The sequence below is a fragment of the Lynx rufus genome, unplaced genomic scaffold, assembly GCF_022079265.1.
Source record: "Lynx rufus isolate CCGP_SWC_20201006 ecotype Redwood Valley unplaced genomic scaffold, mLynRuf1.p SCAF_4, whole genome shotgun sequence".
NCBI classification, from domain to species: Eukaryota; Metazoa; Chordata; class Mammalia; order Carnivora; family Felidae; genus Lynx; species Lynx rufus.
In genome coordinates, this window is record NW_025814856.1 from 78136035 (window position 1) to 78152364 (window position 16330).

Here is a 16330-nt window from a genome sequence, read left to right on the forward strand (position 1 = left end):
AAGGCCCCCCTTCCTTGCGTGTTAGATTTCAACATATAAGTCAGGAATGGGGTGAGTGGGAAGGATATAAACATTTCAGAGCATAGCAGATATTTAGATGGTTTAGTAATTTAGTTTAGAAAAAACAGGGATTTAACCTTGAATTCTCACATGTGAGTTATAACCAAGAAGGGTTTACTTCCTCTAGTATGTATTTAATTTAGTATGTAATGTGAATATCAGCTTCATGGGTACCCTTTTGTAAAAAGGAGATCACTGGTTTTTTAGACTGTCTTTATTTAAAAGTTCTTATTCATTTGTCTTGACTGACAGTAGTTGTAAAGTTATAAGTAATTTACTAAGCAGAAAAAAAAATTACTGAGTAGAATTTATGTTCAAAATACATAAATTATAGATGTATATATATCTATAGATGTATAGACACATTTTAGGATTGAACTGAACAAAGTGATTATTTAATGGTTATGTATTGGTAATTTATATGGTTCTGAAATGTGACCTTTAGAAGAAAATGTCATTAGACCTCGCAAGTTTGAATCAATGTTTTCCTTGTCCTCTATATATTAAAGTGAAATTAAAATATTACTATAAAGAAGTTATTGTGCCTTTATAAACGTTTATAGGCTTGTAAACTTGTGATGTCAAAATTAGAGGCAGATATACTAAAATGTAGTCCTTTTAAAAGGTAAGCTGTAAGGACATTTTCCAACAGTAACCATTATCTGATGGTTTCAGGGAATGACATCTAGAATCTTGGGGTAAATGTCAAGTGTTGTAAACTGTGAGAAAGTAGATTGGCATTTAATTAGGTTGCAGACCATTTAAATGGAAACAGTAATAGGAATGACATTTAAGGGGAGGTTTCAACTTTAATGCAGGTCAGTAGCTGTGTATGAGGTCAGTAGTTTTAGATGGCAGTAGGGTTTTGGGTTTTTTTTTTGTTTTTTGTTTTTTTTTTTTTTAAAACGCTTTGTAAATATACCCTTTATTCTTTGTGTGATTTCATAAGCAATTTGGAGACTTGACATTCCTATAGTGGAAGAAAACCTACATGTGTGATATTTAAACGATGATACAGAAACATGAGTTCAACTTTTTTAGTTTTAAAAGGATTATTTAATGCAGAGATAAATGTCATCTACCTGGATACTGCTCCATATAATATCATATGATAATCTATATTATTAACATTAAAATAATAAAAAGTTTTAAAAATATGTAATCACTTGGGAGAATTTTTATATTATGTACAAATAGACAAAACATATCAGTAGATTCTTTTGGCCCAAATGCACTTTAGCTATAATACAAACACACTGAGCCCTTTAGGTTACCTACCCTCTCGATTCATAGACAGCCTTCTACTCTTTCTTACTTCCATTCTTGCATTTAACTATTTTAGGATCACTCCTTCTTTCCCTTGAGATCACTTTCTGACTTGCTTCCCAGACTTGTGAGAGCTTGATTTTCTGCAGGCTGTGCCAGGTCTGTAGTAAATGGTCATGCTGGTTTAGAATTCAGGGGGACACCTGGGTGACTCAGTTAAGCGTCCAACTTCGGTTCAGGTCATGATCTCACAGTTCGTGGGTTTGAGCCATGTGTCAGGCGGTGTGCTGACAGCTTGCTCAGAGCCTGGAGCCTGCTTCATCCTGTGTCTCCTCCTCTCTCTGCCCCTCCCCCGCTTGTGCTCTGTCTCTCAAAAATAAATAAATGTTAAAAAAATTAAAAAAAAATTTCAGTAGGCACAACCAAGCAATTGCAGTACTAGGTATTTATCCAAGGGATACAGGTGTGCTGTTTCAAAGGGGCACATGCACCCCAATGTTTATAGCAGCACTATCGACAATAGCCAAAGTAGGGAAAGAGCCCAAATATCCACCAATGGCTGAATGGATTAAGATGTGAGGTGTGTATGTATGTGTGTGTGTGTGTGTGTGTGTGTGTGTGTGTGTGTGTATACACACACACAATGGAGTATTAGTCAGCAATCAAAAAGAATGAAATCTTGCCATTTGCAATTACATGGATGAAACCATAGGGTATTATGCTAAGTGAAATTAGTCAGAGAAAGACAAATATCATATGACTTCACTCATCTGAGGACTTTGAGACACAAAACGGATGAACCTAAGGGAAGGGAAGCAAAAATAATATAAAAACAGGGAGGGGGACAAAACATAAGAGAATCTTAAATATAGAGAACAAACACAGGGTTGCTGGAGGGAGGGGTTGTGGGAGGGGGATGGGCTAAATGGGTAAGGGGCATTTAGGAATCTACTCCTGAAATCGTTGCACCATATGCTAACTAACTTGGATGTAAATTTAAAAATTAATTAATTAATTAAAAAAAAGATTCAGTAGGCCATAGTGAAGACTTAGGAAAAGGTCAGAAATGGTTATTATCGTTAGGAAGTATTTTCAGAAGAAAGTGAGAAGTGCAAATCTGTTGGTTAAAGTCTGCAAAGTCTTTATTATCTGTTGTAATGAGAACATTGCATAATAGACAACCACAACACCTGAATGGCACTCAGTAAGCATTTATTGCTCATACTTGAGGGGCAGCTAGGTGGCTTTACCTTGGTTGGGTTTGCTCACAGCCGGCTGGCAGCTGATCGAGGCTGCCTTCAACTATAGTTAAATACTCTGTTCTGCATGTCTCTGTGCCTGCAGCAGGCTCTCCTGGGCTTGATCCCATGAGGAAGGCAGAAGTACAAGAGAGAAATTATTCCCCAAGGTCTGGCTTACCAAAACCACCCAACCACAGTGCAATATGAAATTGCAAAGGATGTGGATGGAAAGAGGGATGAAGGATTGGGACTAATCATGCCATCTGTCACAAAGTCAAATTAGGAACATGGCAATAGCAACAACAAAAACTCATGAAATTTTCTTTTTGAATCTTGTCAGTGTGCTTTAAATTTTTAAAAATATCTAGGGGTACCTGGGTGGCTCAATCGGTTAAAGGGTCCGACTCTTGATCTCAGCTCGGGTCATGATCTTGGTTCAGTTCATGGTCTCATGAATCATGAGATCGAGCCCTGCATTGGGCTCTGCACGGCTTTGGATTCTCTCTACCTCTTTCTCTGCCCCTCCCCACTCATGCTGTCTCTCTCTCTCAAAATAAATATAAACTTTTAAAAAAAGCAGAAAATAGGGCACCTGGGAGGCTTAATCAGTTAAGTGTCCGACTTCGGCTCAGGTCATGATCTCACGGTTCGTGTTTCTGAGCCCCATGTTGGCTCTGTGCTGACAGCTCACAGCCTGGAGCCTGCTTGGGATTCTGTGTCTCCCTCTCTCTCTGCCCCTCCACTGCTCATGTTCTATCTCTCTCACTGTCTCTCAAAAATAAATAAACATTAAAAAAATGTTTAAAGCAGAATATACAAGTACTTATTTACATATGTATTTATTTTGAGCTATAAAAAATGGAGTTGAAAATCTGCATATAACTTTTCACTCCCTAAAAACTTAAAAAACTTAACTACTAATAACCTACTGTTGACCAGATCCTTAGTCATACAACATAAGTCAATGTTTATGTTATGTTAAACGTAAACATATAAATAAATAACAATCAATTAACACATTTTGAATGTTATATATACATATACTATATTCTTTAAGAATAAAGTAAACTAGAGAAAATGAAATGTTGTTAAGAAAATCATAAGGAAGAGAAGATACACTTACAGTACTGTATTTATCAGAAAAAAAATATATGTGTAAGTGGACCCGCACAGTTCAAACCCATACCATTCTAGGGTAAACTATATCAGTTTTAGGTGCACAGCCACTTGCCTCTCCTGTGGTTAGAACTTTTAAGATTTATTCTCTTAACAGCTTTCAAATGTACAATACAGTATTGTTAACTATAGTCCCCCTACTTTATGTTATATTTCTAGGACTTATTTATCTTATAATAGGAATGTTGTATTCTTTGGACTATTTTCACCCATTTTGTCCCCACCCCTGCCTCTAGTAATCACCAATCTGTTCTTTGTATCTATGATAACACAGTATTGATTCTCTGTCTTGTTTATTTTACTTAGCATAATGCTCATAAGGTCTATCCATGTTGTCACAAATGACAGGATTTCCTTCCTTTTTAATGGCTGAATAGTATTGCATTGCATATATATGTGATCTCTCTCTCTCTCTCTCTCACATGTTCTTTATCCATTCATGAATGGATACTTAGGTTGTTTCTATGTCTTGGCTAGTGTAAATCATGCTACGATGAACATAGGAGTGCAGATATCTTTTCAAGATAATGATTTTATTTTCTTGGAGTAAATACTCCAAGAAGTAGAATTGCAGGATCCATATGATAGTTCTATTTTTAATTTTTTGAGAAACTTCCAGAAAGTTTTCCATAATTTATATTGCCACCACAGTGCCCAAAGGTTGCCTTTTCTTCCACATCCTCACCTTGTTATTCTTTGTCTTTTTGATACCAGCCACTCTAACAGGTATGAGGTATGATATCTCATTGTGGTTTTGATGTGTATTTCTACGATGATTAGTGATGTTGAGCACCTTTTAATGTCCTGTTGACTATCTAAGTGCCGTCCTCAGAAAAATGTCTCTTCAGATCTAATCTCTAATCAGATTTTTTCTTTTTTGCTGTTGGGTTGTATGAATTCTTTATATATTTAGGATAATAACCTCTTATGATACATGATTGGCAAATATTTTCTCCTATGTGTATATTAAATTTTTATGGCATCCAATATCAGTTTCTTAGCCAGAAAATAGAAATTTATCACTATCATAATTAACTTAATGATTTTAACTAATGTTACTATTACTTTAGAAACTCATGAGCCTTTCTCTGTGTACTTCATTTGATGATATATATTTTGACCCCTTATCAAATTTTCTAGTCTTTATTGCCCTAAACATTTTTTCATTACTACAGTATATAATATCCAAATAAATATTTTTCCTCTTGTGTTTTTTCTTTCTTTTGTTACAAAATATATTTATTTTTTCCTTAATTTCAAAATGTGGTGTGTCTTCAGTCTCTGAACAATAGACTTTTCCATACTACAGGAAATAGAAGTAGTAGAGACTTGAAAAGAAATTAGGCAATTGAATCTTGCTTCATAATTTTTCACTGCCCTGTTAGCACTTCGATACCATGAAGATTTTTAAAACATATTATTCACTTTTTCAAGGTGTTCTTGCTGACAGGATTAGTCTGAATTACCCCATCCATTTTTACTCAAATTAGAAGTTTTAGCACTGTAGAGCTTTTACATCTTTTCAAGCATATTAATGATCAAAAAGAGCTTTTATTCTTATCCCTGTTCCAGGGTATTTGAGTGTATTTTAATTCCCTAATGTACACTTCAAAATTATTCTTTTTGAAAATATGTTTCTGGGAGAGAAAGTTGTCAGCATTTAGTCAAGGTAAGGCTTTGATTCATTCACTCAGTGCACCCTCCTTCCTACCCAGCACACTCAGACATACAGATACACATAGAGTAAAGATAGCCTTACTCACAAATAAGATACAAAGAAAACCTACATTAACCTCTTAAGGCTGCTATAGGTACCAGCTAGGGGGATACGAGGCAAGATTGACTGGTAAATGGAACTAAGGTCAAAACACAGGAATGAGATCTGCAGTATTCCAATGCGATGGGATTTCTGAGCCACGAGCCCAGGTCTGATTGTGAAATGGAGAGATGTGGTGACTATGGCAGAGAGGGAGGCATGGTTGAAAGGACAACTCTAAACCCCAAACACTTGGGACAATCAGAGAGAGGAAGGGGAAAAGACACATAAACAGTCCCTTTAAAAATTAGGATGCAAACTGAAGTTTGCTGCATTTGAATACAAAAGAACTCATTTACATCTTAGAAAAATTGATGTTTTTTTAAATTATCCTTTAATTTATCAAGCACATAGCACACTTTTGGGCAACTTTTTTACTCAACTCGTTAGTAGGAAGTTGTGCCAGTTTAGAATATTTTCTAAGACATACCTAAAAAGGTGTATTTGGAAAGCGTACTGTGTTAGAAATTAAGAAAATCTTTTTTGTCCTTCTTGGACACTTATCTTTATATCACTTTTCGGTATCTTAGGATAGGAATTGTTAATCTAGGAGGTCTGTGAAGAAATTACAGGACATCTGTGAATCTCAGGAAATTATCAAATATTATTATGACGTGTGAATTTTTTTGAGGAAAATTTCACATATTTCAAAAAAGTCTATAATCCCTCCTTCTGAAATAACTGAAAAGTATCTAGAAAATCTCCCAAGTATTTGTTTGTCACAAACTATATAATGTCTTAATAGGGGGAAAGAAAGAGGGATGGATATAGGCTACTTAGGGTAGAATGAATGATTTCTAGAAAAGATGATGAGGACCTTACAAGAATAGGCAGCAGAAATGATAGTTTATGACAAAGTTTGTATAGGTGTGATGGCTACTTACTGTTTGTGATAAGAGTCAATCTTCCCTGGTTGATAAAACTTTTAGGCAGAGGATTTTATGATGGTTGAGTTCCTTTTGGAGGACGTGCTTTTGGGCAGATGACAGCGAATTCAGAGAAAGCCAGTCTGCTTGTATTTGCTATTTTTCAGTGACTTCAACCTGAAATAATATACAAGAGCAGCATATTTTGGAGTGGCATGTCCCAAACTCCTTCATACTCAAGTTATACAAAAATCAACTATTTATGTTTGCCAGCTACAAACAGAAAATAGAATTTTTTAAAAACACTATTTATAATGGCATCAGAAAATAACATGTTTCTATGAATAGTTTGAGAAAACATGGGCAAGACTACACTGAAAACTGTAAGTCATATTGAGAGAAATTAAAGAAATAAATGACGGCACATACTCTATTCATAGATTGGACGACTCAGTGTCGTAAACATGTCAGTTCTTCCAAAATTGATCTGTAGGTTCATTGTAACAATATGCTTTTTACCAATGCAGACATATTTGTTCTACTGATAGCAAGATCCATTAGAAACCTGCAGTAATGGTGATGATGATGTATTAGCACAAGGTTAGAGAAACAGCCCCACAAGTATACTGTCACTTCTTGTGCGACAGAGATGACAGTGGACAGCAGTGGGGAAAGGGTGGTCTTTTTGGTAAGTGATGATGAGTTATTTTGATAGTCTTGTGGAAAAAAAAAAAGTTGGCCCTCACCAAAGACAGAAATCAATTTTAGGTAGAATTTAGATCTAAATATGAAAGGGAAACCTAATAGAAATACCTACACATGTACACCATGAGATGTGTTTAGCAGCATTTTTTGTAAGAGCCTCAAAATGGAAACAACCCAAATGCCCATCAAGAGAACAGCTACATAAATTCTGAGATATTCATCAGTGGAATGCTGTACAATATTGAAAAAGAAGGAGACTACAGCTTACATACAGTCCTACGTGGATGAATCTCACAAACATAATGTTGAACAAAATACAAATATATATATATTTATTATATATGAAATAATATGTCCCAAATGATTATATAAAGAAGTCACTTTATAGGAGGAAGGAGATGATTGAGTTTTTGGAGTGCTGATAATGTTCAAACTTTTTGTCTGTGTTTACGAGAGTTTTTGATTTATAATCGTTCATTTATCTGTACACTGGTTTTATTTATTTATTTACCTACTTATTTAATATGAAATTTATTGTCAAATTGGTTTCCATACAACACTCAGTGCTCATCCCAACAGGTGCCCTCCTCAATAACTATCACCCACCCTCCCTTCCCTTGCACGCCCCATCAACCCTCAGGTTGTTCTCATTTTCAAGAGCCTCTTACGGTTTGACTCCCTCCCTGTCTAACTTTTTTTTTTTCCTTCTCCTCCCCCATGGTCTTCTGTTAAGTTTCTCAGGATCCACATAAGAGTGAAAACATATGGTATCTGTCTTTCTCTGTGTGACTTATTTCACTTAGCATCACACTCTCCAGTTCCATCCAAGTTGCTACAAAAGGCCATATTTCATTCTTTCTCATTGCCACATAGCATTCAATTGTGTATATAAACCACAATTTCTTTATCCATTCATCAGTTGATGGACATTTCAGCTCTCCATAATTTGGCTATTGTTGACAGTGCTGCTATAAACTTTGGGGTACAAGTGCCCCTATGCATCAGCACTCCTGTATCCTTGGGTAAATTCCTAGCAGTGCTATTGCTGGGTCATAGGGTAGATCTATTTCTAATTTTTTGAGGAACCTCCACACTGTTTTCCAGAGCGGCTGCACCAGTTTGCATTCCCACCAGCAGTGCAAGAGGGTTCCCGTTTCTCCACATCCTCACCAGCATCTATAGTCTCCTGATTTGTTCATTTTAGCCACTCTGACTGGCATGAGGTGGTATCTCAGTGTGGTTTTGATTTGTATTTCCCTGATGAGGAGCGACGTTGAGCATCTTTTCATATGCCTGTTGGCCATCTGGATGTCTTCTTCAGAGAAGTGTCTATTCATGCTTACTGCCCATTTCTTCACTGGATTATTTGTTTTTTGGGTGTGGAGTTTGGTGAGCTCTTTATAGATTTTGGATACTAGCCCTTTGTCTGATATGTCATTTGCAGATATCTTTTTCCATTCCGTTGGTTGCCTTTTAGTTTTGTTGATTGTTTCCTTTGCAGTGCAGAAGCTTTTTATCTTCATGAGATCGCAGGATACAAAATCAATGTACAGAAATCAGTTGCATTCTTATACACTAACAATGATGCAACAGAAAGACAAAGAAACTGATTCCATTCACAACTGCACCAAGAATCATAAAATACCTAGGACTAAATCTAACCAAAGATGTAAAAGATCTGTATGCTGAAAACTATAGAAAGCTTATGAAGGAAATTGAAGAAGATACAAAGAAATGGAAAAACATTCTGTGCTCATGGATTGGAAGAATAAATAGTGTTAAAATATCAATACTACCCAAAGCAATCGACACATGCAGTGCAGTCCCAATCAAAATTGCACCAGCATTCTTCTCGAAGCTAGAACAAGCAATCCTAAAATTTGTATGGAACCACAAAAGACCCCAAACAGCCAAAGTAATATTGAAGAAGACGACCAAAGTGGGAGGCATCACAATCCCAGACTTTAGCCTCTACTACAAAGCTGTAATCACCAAGACAGCATGGTATTGGCACAAAAAGACACATAGACCAATGGAATAGAATAGAGACTCCAGAATTGGACCCACAAAAGTATGGCCAACTAATCTTCGACAAAGCAGGAAAGAATATCCAATGGAAAAAAGACAGTCTATTTAACAAATGGTGCTGGAAGAACTGGACAGCAACATGCAGACGAATGAAACTAGACCACTTTCTTACAGCATTCACAAAAATAAACTCAAAATGGATAAAGGACCTGAATGTGAGACAGGAAAGCACCAAAATCCTAGAGGAGAAAGCAGGAAAAAACCTCTCTGACCTCAGCCGCAGCAATGTTTTCCTTGACACATTTCCAAAGGCAAAGGAATTAAAAGCAAAAATGCATACTGATTGTTTTTAAACATTTCTATCTTGATTTTATATTTCAATTAAAAATACTTATAAAGTACTGTAAAGGTAGGTGTATAGGTGGCACATGGGTGTATCTTAGCTTTATAGGAGATTAATCGTTCAGTCTAGGACTTGAAAGAATATGGAGGCTTTTATAAGTTATAGTGAACCTCTAAATATTTAATAAATGAATCTTAGGAAAAAAGTGAAAAAGGACTGAGATCAGGAAAAGTAGAAGTGCTTGTTTTTCTTCCCTAGTTCACCAACCACCCACCTCTCCCCAGTTTAAACATTTAAGAACTTCCTAAAATAAACTAACCAAAACTAAATCTAATATGCTGTACATTGGAAGTTTGGAGAAAATAAAGGGTGTGTGTGTGTGTGTGTGTGTGTGTGTGTGTGTGTGTGTGTGTGTGTAAAAGACATCTTGGGTGTAGATGTCGTATTTTTACTTTTGTAAAAGAAAACATATGTGACTACTCTCTTTGCTGAGAACCCTGTTTAGTTGGGAGATTGAATTTCTAACTGTAATCATTCTGATAGCCTTCAAAGATTGACAGTAATGACAAGGAATATTGAGCTCTGGGGAATTCAAACCCCTTTCCTTTTTCTCTCAAGAATCTATAGAAAACGCTTCAAGAAAATATTGATAGTTTGAGAGGTTGGTTCCAAATTAGTGAGGAAAGTAATGAGGGAAATAATTGGTAGTGCTTTGAAGACTTCTATGTGCTAATTTGGAAAACTCCCTAAGACATGATATTAGGCTGGAAAAAGAAGGTGAAAATAGAACATTTAGTAGTCCCACCTGTAAGTAAAAGAGACAATAAAAATAAATGTCGTTTTAAGCTTTTTCTTTTTTCTTTCTCTCTTTTCTTTCTTTCCTGGAAGGTCACCACAAGAAACTGTTAGTGTATAACTGAAGAGTGGGACTAAAGATGTGGAGAGAGAACATTTGGTCTTCAGTTTATATTTCTAAGTTAGTTCTGTTTCAGTTTTTACCATATGCAGGTTTTTAACTTGTAGAAATCATTTAATTAGCACCCAGAGGGACTGATCACACTGAGTGGGTTTGAGGAGGCAGGTACAAGTGGCTTAAAAGCCAACAGAAGTCTTGTAGCTGTTGAAGGAGTTTGAACCAGAGCCTCTAGTTCTAAAGGACCCTGCTTCTTCAGCCTGGCTTCTGTGCCTGTATTCCAGAATACTGAGAGACCTAGAGACTTATTCTCCTGGAATTCCTGTGACCCAATCTAATATCCTTGAAAGTCTGTGACCTTAACTCTAGATGATGCCAGCCCTTGAAGAATATAGTAGGAAGTTTGGCCTTCACTGTGAGTGAGACAGAAGCCAGCCATTTCGTGGTTGTACACAAAAGGAGGAAATCTAACTCAAAAGGAAGGATTGAAATGCAAGAAGTAATAGCAGGAGCAATTGGTAAACGTGTAGGTAAACTCAAGCCTTAATTGCATAAAACAAGAAGTAATAGTGACTAATTTGGGACATATATAACTAGATAGAATGAAAATATTAGTCCACATTAAAGTTTGAAATGAGAAGGGGTAATGAATTTTAAAGCATTCTAAAATGCTTTTATTATTCAGGAAGATTATAAAACTGGAGATATTTTGAGTTACATTGAATATGAATTTTAACAATTTAATTATGACCACTGAAAGAGTAGAAATAGAATATATAACTTCTAAGTGAACTGATGGAAAAATTGATAAAAGAGAAAAGTGTTAGTTCAATAAAAGGCTCAGAAATGAACAGAATAAAAGGAAGCAAAAAATCCTATGAGAAGTACATAGTAAGATGAATTTCAATCATTGATCACAATAAATGTAACTAAACTGGCCACTGACATTTCTCAATTTGGGTGGAATCGATAACTAAATTTAGCTTTTGTGTGACCCATGTAAAAACATACGCAATGTGGGTCCAAGGAGTGAATTGTCAAGAAAGAGTTCTTGAGACGTTTGTGGTGGAAAAAGGTGCTTTTATTATAGCACCGGGACAGGACCTAGGAGTGCTGTATGAAGCTGTGCTTATATGCTTAGTGCTCAAGGGGGAGGGGATGTACAGTATTAGATCATAAATGTTGTTTTTGAATTTTTACTGATAAAACTACTTTAGCAAGATTTCTCTGGTGCTTATCATTCAGCTCAATATTAACTCTCAGTAGGATGTATAGGCAGTCATGAGATCCTTTAAGAATGTAGCAACCAGGGATGCCTGGGTGGCTCAGTTGGTCAGGTGTCCGACTTCAGCTCAGGTCATGATCTCATGGTTCTTGAGTTTGAGCCCCATGTCGGGCTCTGTGCCAACAGCTTGGAGCCTGGAGCCTGCTTCAGATTCTGTCTCCATCTCTCTGCTCCTCCCCTGCTCGTGTGCGCGCACGCGCGCCCGCGCGCGCGTGTGTATGTATGTGTGTGTGTGTGTGTGTGTGTGTGTGTGTATATATAGAGAGAGAGAGAGCACAAGCAGGGAAATGGCAGAGAGAGGAGGAGGAGACACAGAATCCGAAGCAGCTCCAGGCTCTGAGCTGTCCGCACACAGCCCGACACGGGGCTGGAACTCACAGACCAGGAGATCATGACCACACACACAGCAAAAAAGAATGTAGCAACCAGGGGTGCCTGGGTGGCCCAGTTGGTTGAGCATCCTACTTCAACTCAGGTCATGATCTCCTGGTCTGTGAGTTCCAGCCCCGTGTCGGGCTGTGTGCTGACAGCTCAGAGCCTGGAGCTGCTTCGGATTCTGTGTCTCCTCCTCCTCTCTCTGCCATTTCCCTGCTTGTGCTCTTTCTCTCTCTCTCTTTCTCAAAAATAATTAAATGTTAAAAAAATAAAATGAAAAGAATGTAGCAACCAGTACATGTTTGATCCTTATCAGTACTACGCAGGCCATAGGTCAGCCTTCTGGGCTAAAGGTGAACATTTTCCTATTTCTATCCCTCATCGATAAGAACATGTAAAGGATGAAAGTAAAGGAATGGAGAAAAAATATTTCAGGCCAATACAAATTAGATAAGAACTGATGAAAATAACTGTAACCACATCAGACAAAATATATTCTGAAGCAAAACACCATTATTAGAGATTGGGGGGGGGGGCGTGTCATAAAATGAGAAAAAGCACAATTTACCTGGAAGGTATAAGAATTATGATACACCTTACAACACAGCTTCGGACTAATAAATAACATTATCTTTGTGCATATAATTTTATTATTTTCTTAAGATACATTTCTGATAGTGGGATAAGTAAGGATATAGCAGCTTTAAGGCTGTTGGAATATATTGCTCATTAGCATCTCTTGACCTAGAAAACATTTGGATGAATACACTTAGAATCATTGGACCATATGTCCAAAACAACTACTGTTACATAGATCAGGGATTACAAATCAGTTTCTCCCCCAGGTCTAAAGAGATTGGTAGTTGCTGCCTGGAGCACTGTGTTGTTAGACCATAACAGGGCCCCTTGATTACTGATGTCTTCTATATGTGTGGGAGGGGAAGAGACAGTCTGAGAGCCAGATATTTGCTCTTTATACTTTTCATTAAAATAATAACAGTGATAATATTTGCCTTTTTGTATGTACTCTTTGCTGTGTACCCCCAAATTGGATAGAAAGCATGTATTAGAAGATCTTAAGTTAATATAGACTTCTTATTAAAAATTAATTTGGTTATTATAATGCAGTCATGGTCACCACTTTCAGAAAAATAAGTACAGTTAAAACCTTGGATTGCAAGTAACTTGTTCTGCAAGACAGGCAAACATTTCTAATAAGTTTTAACCTGAAAAATGAGCGATGTCTTGCAGTATGAATAGTATATGATGCTGAATGTCACATGATCACACCTGAGCCAATGGTTCTTGCTTGAAATGCACTTTGATATATGAGTGCTTTGGATTACAAGCATGTTTCCAGAATGAATTATGTTTGCAAACCAAGGTTTTACTGTATAGACATCATGGTTTATCAGAACCTGTCAAAGCTTTTTTTTCTAAGTTTATTTATTTATTTTGAGAGCAAGAGCATGCACATGCAAGTGCAAGCAGGGCAGGGGCAGAGAAAGGGACAGAGAGAATCCAAAGCAGGCTCCATGCTGTTAGCACAGAGCCTGATGCAAGGCTCAATCCCATGAATCAGGAGATCATGATCTGAGCCAAAACCAAGAGTCAGACGTTCAGCCGACTGAGCCACCCAGGTGCCCCAGAACCTTTCAAAGGTTTTGTTAAAAATATCTGCCATAAGTACATAAGTATATATATAAGTATAAAAATGTTTTGACTCATTTTCATTTGGGGAAGCATTTTAGATTAGTACACACATTTTACACTGTTCTCTAAACTTACAGAATTCTAATACATACCTTTTTCTCATTTGTTTTATGTATGCTTGCCAAGAAATATTTAGAAGAATTATGAACAAATATACATAAAAAGGAGTTATCCTGTAGTCTTGACATTACTTTAGCAGTAATGGAAATTATAGATAAATAAAGTACAAGTGGTATTTCCATAACATCTGGAAAGTAACTTTACCTTTCATAATTCATAACAAATCATTAATGTATCTTATTATTCTTTTTAGACATTCTTCTGAGTCACCAACTTGATAATTCCCCAAGAGTAATTTTCAGTAGATTCAATGAATAGAAATTTAAAGCTGTTATCCAGTTCACCTCATGAAGTATCAGTTTTACTTCTTTTACTTCTACCCCTCAGCTGTGATGTTAGGGAAATCTTGGTCATTTTTTCTGTAAGCTAACAAATACATAGAAACATTCTTCATGTTAACTGTATAGTTTATCTTTGTGTCTTGTGCACTGAATTCACACAATGTTCCTAGTGAGCAGATGTACGAATTATAATTTCTGAAAATTTTTTTCTTCAGATAATTAAAAATGAATAATATATCCTCTCATTTGTGCCTAGGAACTATTTGGTTATTAAAGATTTGTTTAGCCTTTGGATTCCATGTGTGCGTGCATGTGTGTGTGAGAGAGAGATTTTTAAAACTCAAATGCAACTCTCGATTTCTGACATCTTTCCAGACTGTATTAGATAGTGTAACATGATTCACCAGTATGTATGCTTCTCATAGTTAAGAATGTGGTTCTCTTATGGTTCCCACCTTTCTGGTCCCCTAGTTCCTTACGCTTTACAGCCAAAAGCTGTGTTTCTGCACCTCCATACAAGTTGTATTCATCTCAAATAAGGTAGACTTTGAAAAGGCAACAAGAAACCATTACTCTGGCCCTTCAGTCATTCGGCAGATACCTAATGAACACCTTCTGCATTAAGAGGCCTTGCTGAACATGTACTTGAATTAGTGAAAAGTCAGTTTTAAGGAGTTGAAGTGAAGGAAGTAGCTTAAAACAGCGAAAGTCAAAATGGCTCAAGATGGGTAGAAAATTTAGAAATAGAGAATGCCTTCTCTATGTAAAATGCATGTTTTCCACAAACCAAAAGGAGCCAATATTTACTCTGTAACTCCAGGCAGCTTCATTGGCTTTTCGTTTGGATTCCTCAGTCCTAATCTGTGCCTCTCATCCCTAGCCAGTGCAGACATAGGGAAGAGCTTGGAGGCTTGATGGCAGGAGAAAGGACCAAGCAAAGACATGTGAGAAGAAAATTAGAACAAGACATAAAATTGGAGATAAAAATGGAGCATACTTTGCTATCAGCTGTAGTATCTGTTCTGTGTTACGTATGGAGAAGCTAAAGGCACAAGTTAGTTACTCAGCTAGCAAGTGTTTCGAGGCAAGTCTGCTTAGATTTGAGTCAAGGATTATATTGTTCCAGACATTCTGGGAGCAATAAGAGAATGGATAAAACAAACTCTGATCAGTTCACGCAGTGGAATACTACACAACAATAAAAAGGAACAAACACAAGTGAAAACCAGAAACATTATCTGAGTGAAAGAAACTTTGCACACACATACATGCACAAAAAACTTTATATAAAGATACAGAATAGGCAAAACTAATTATTGCAGTAAAGTCAGGGGTAATAAGTATACTAATGTCTACAAGTTATTTTGAGATACATCAAAAATACAAAACTATTAAACGTCCAACTCTTGATTTTGGCTCAGGTCACGATCTCATGGTTTGTGGGATCAGGCCCTACACTGACAGTGCAGAGCCTGCTTGGAAGTGTCTCAGTCCCTCCCCCACTCCCACTGTGTGTGTGTCTCTCTAAATAAATAAACTTAAAAAAATACAAAATGGATCTATGTATGGATAGCATAAGCAAGTATTATAAAATGTTAATTATGGAATCTAGGCAGTATATGGGTATTCAGTGTACAAGTCTTTCAAGTGTCCATAATAAAATGTCAGGAAAATTTAATTGTGTATGACTTTTAGCGTTTTTGAAAACAGTATGTGTAAGCAAAAGTACATTCTTTATCCCAAGAAGAACAGCACAGTGGCAGCAGGGGCTCATAAAAGACTGAATAATCTGTGAAACATTGTCTTTGGAGCTCATTAAAAATACCTTCCCGTATGGTCTCTGAATGCAGTCCTCCTTAAAGCCAAGGCTAATTGAATCACAATAGTGGATGTCTCTCCAGGGTAGGGTGGGAGTTGACTGGGAAGTGGAATGAAGGAAACTTCTAGAGTGATAGTATCACACAAGTAAAACCATTTACCACATCTCATTGAATTGTGCACTTAAGGTCCGCATTTCATTATACATAAGTTTTTCCTCAAGAGGAAAAAAATAAGCTGTAAGTGAATACTGAATTCTAGCTAATTATCCACATGGTTGAGTGTTGATGTCTGAAAATTATTTGAAATGAATGAAAAATATCA

At 36.6% G+C, this 16330-nt stretch overlaps 1 protein-coding gene across 3 annotated transcripts in view; it reads left to right on the forward strand.

Annotated features, from left to right (window-relative positions):
- The window catches only part of COG5 (component of oligomeric golgi complex 5), a 322331-nt gene that overhangs the window by 255233 nt on the left and 50768 nt on the right, over positions 1–16330 (forward strand). The gene's annotated exons all lie outside the window — the stretch shown is intronic.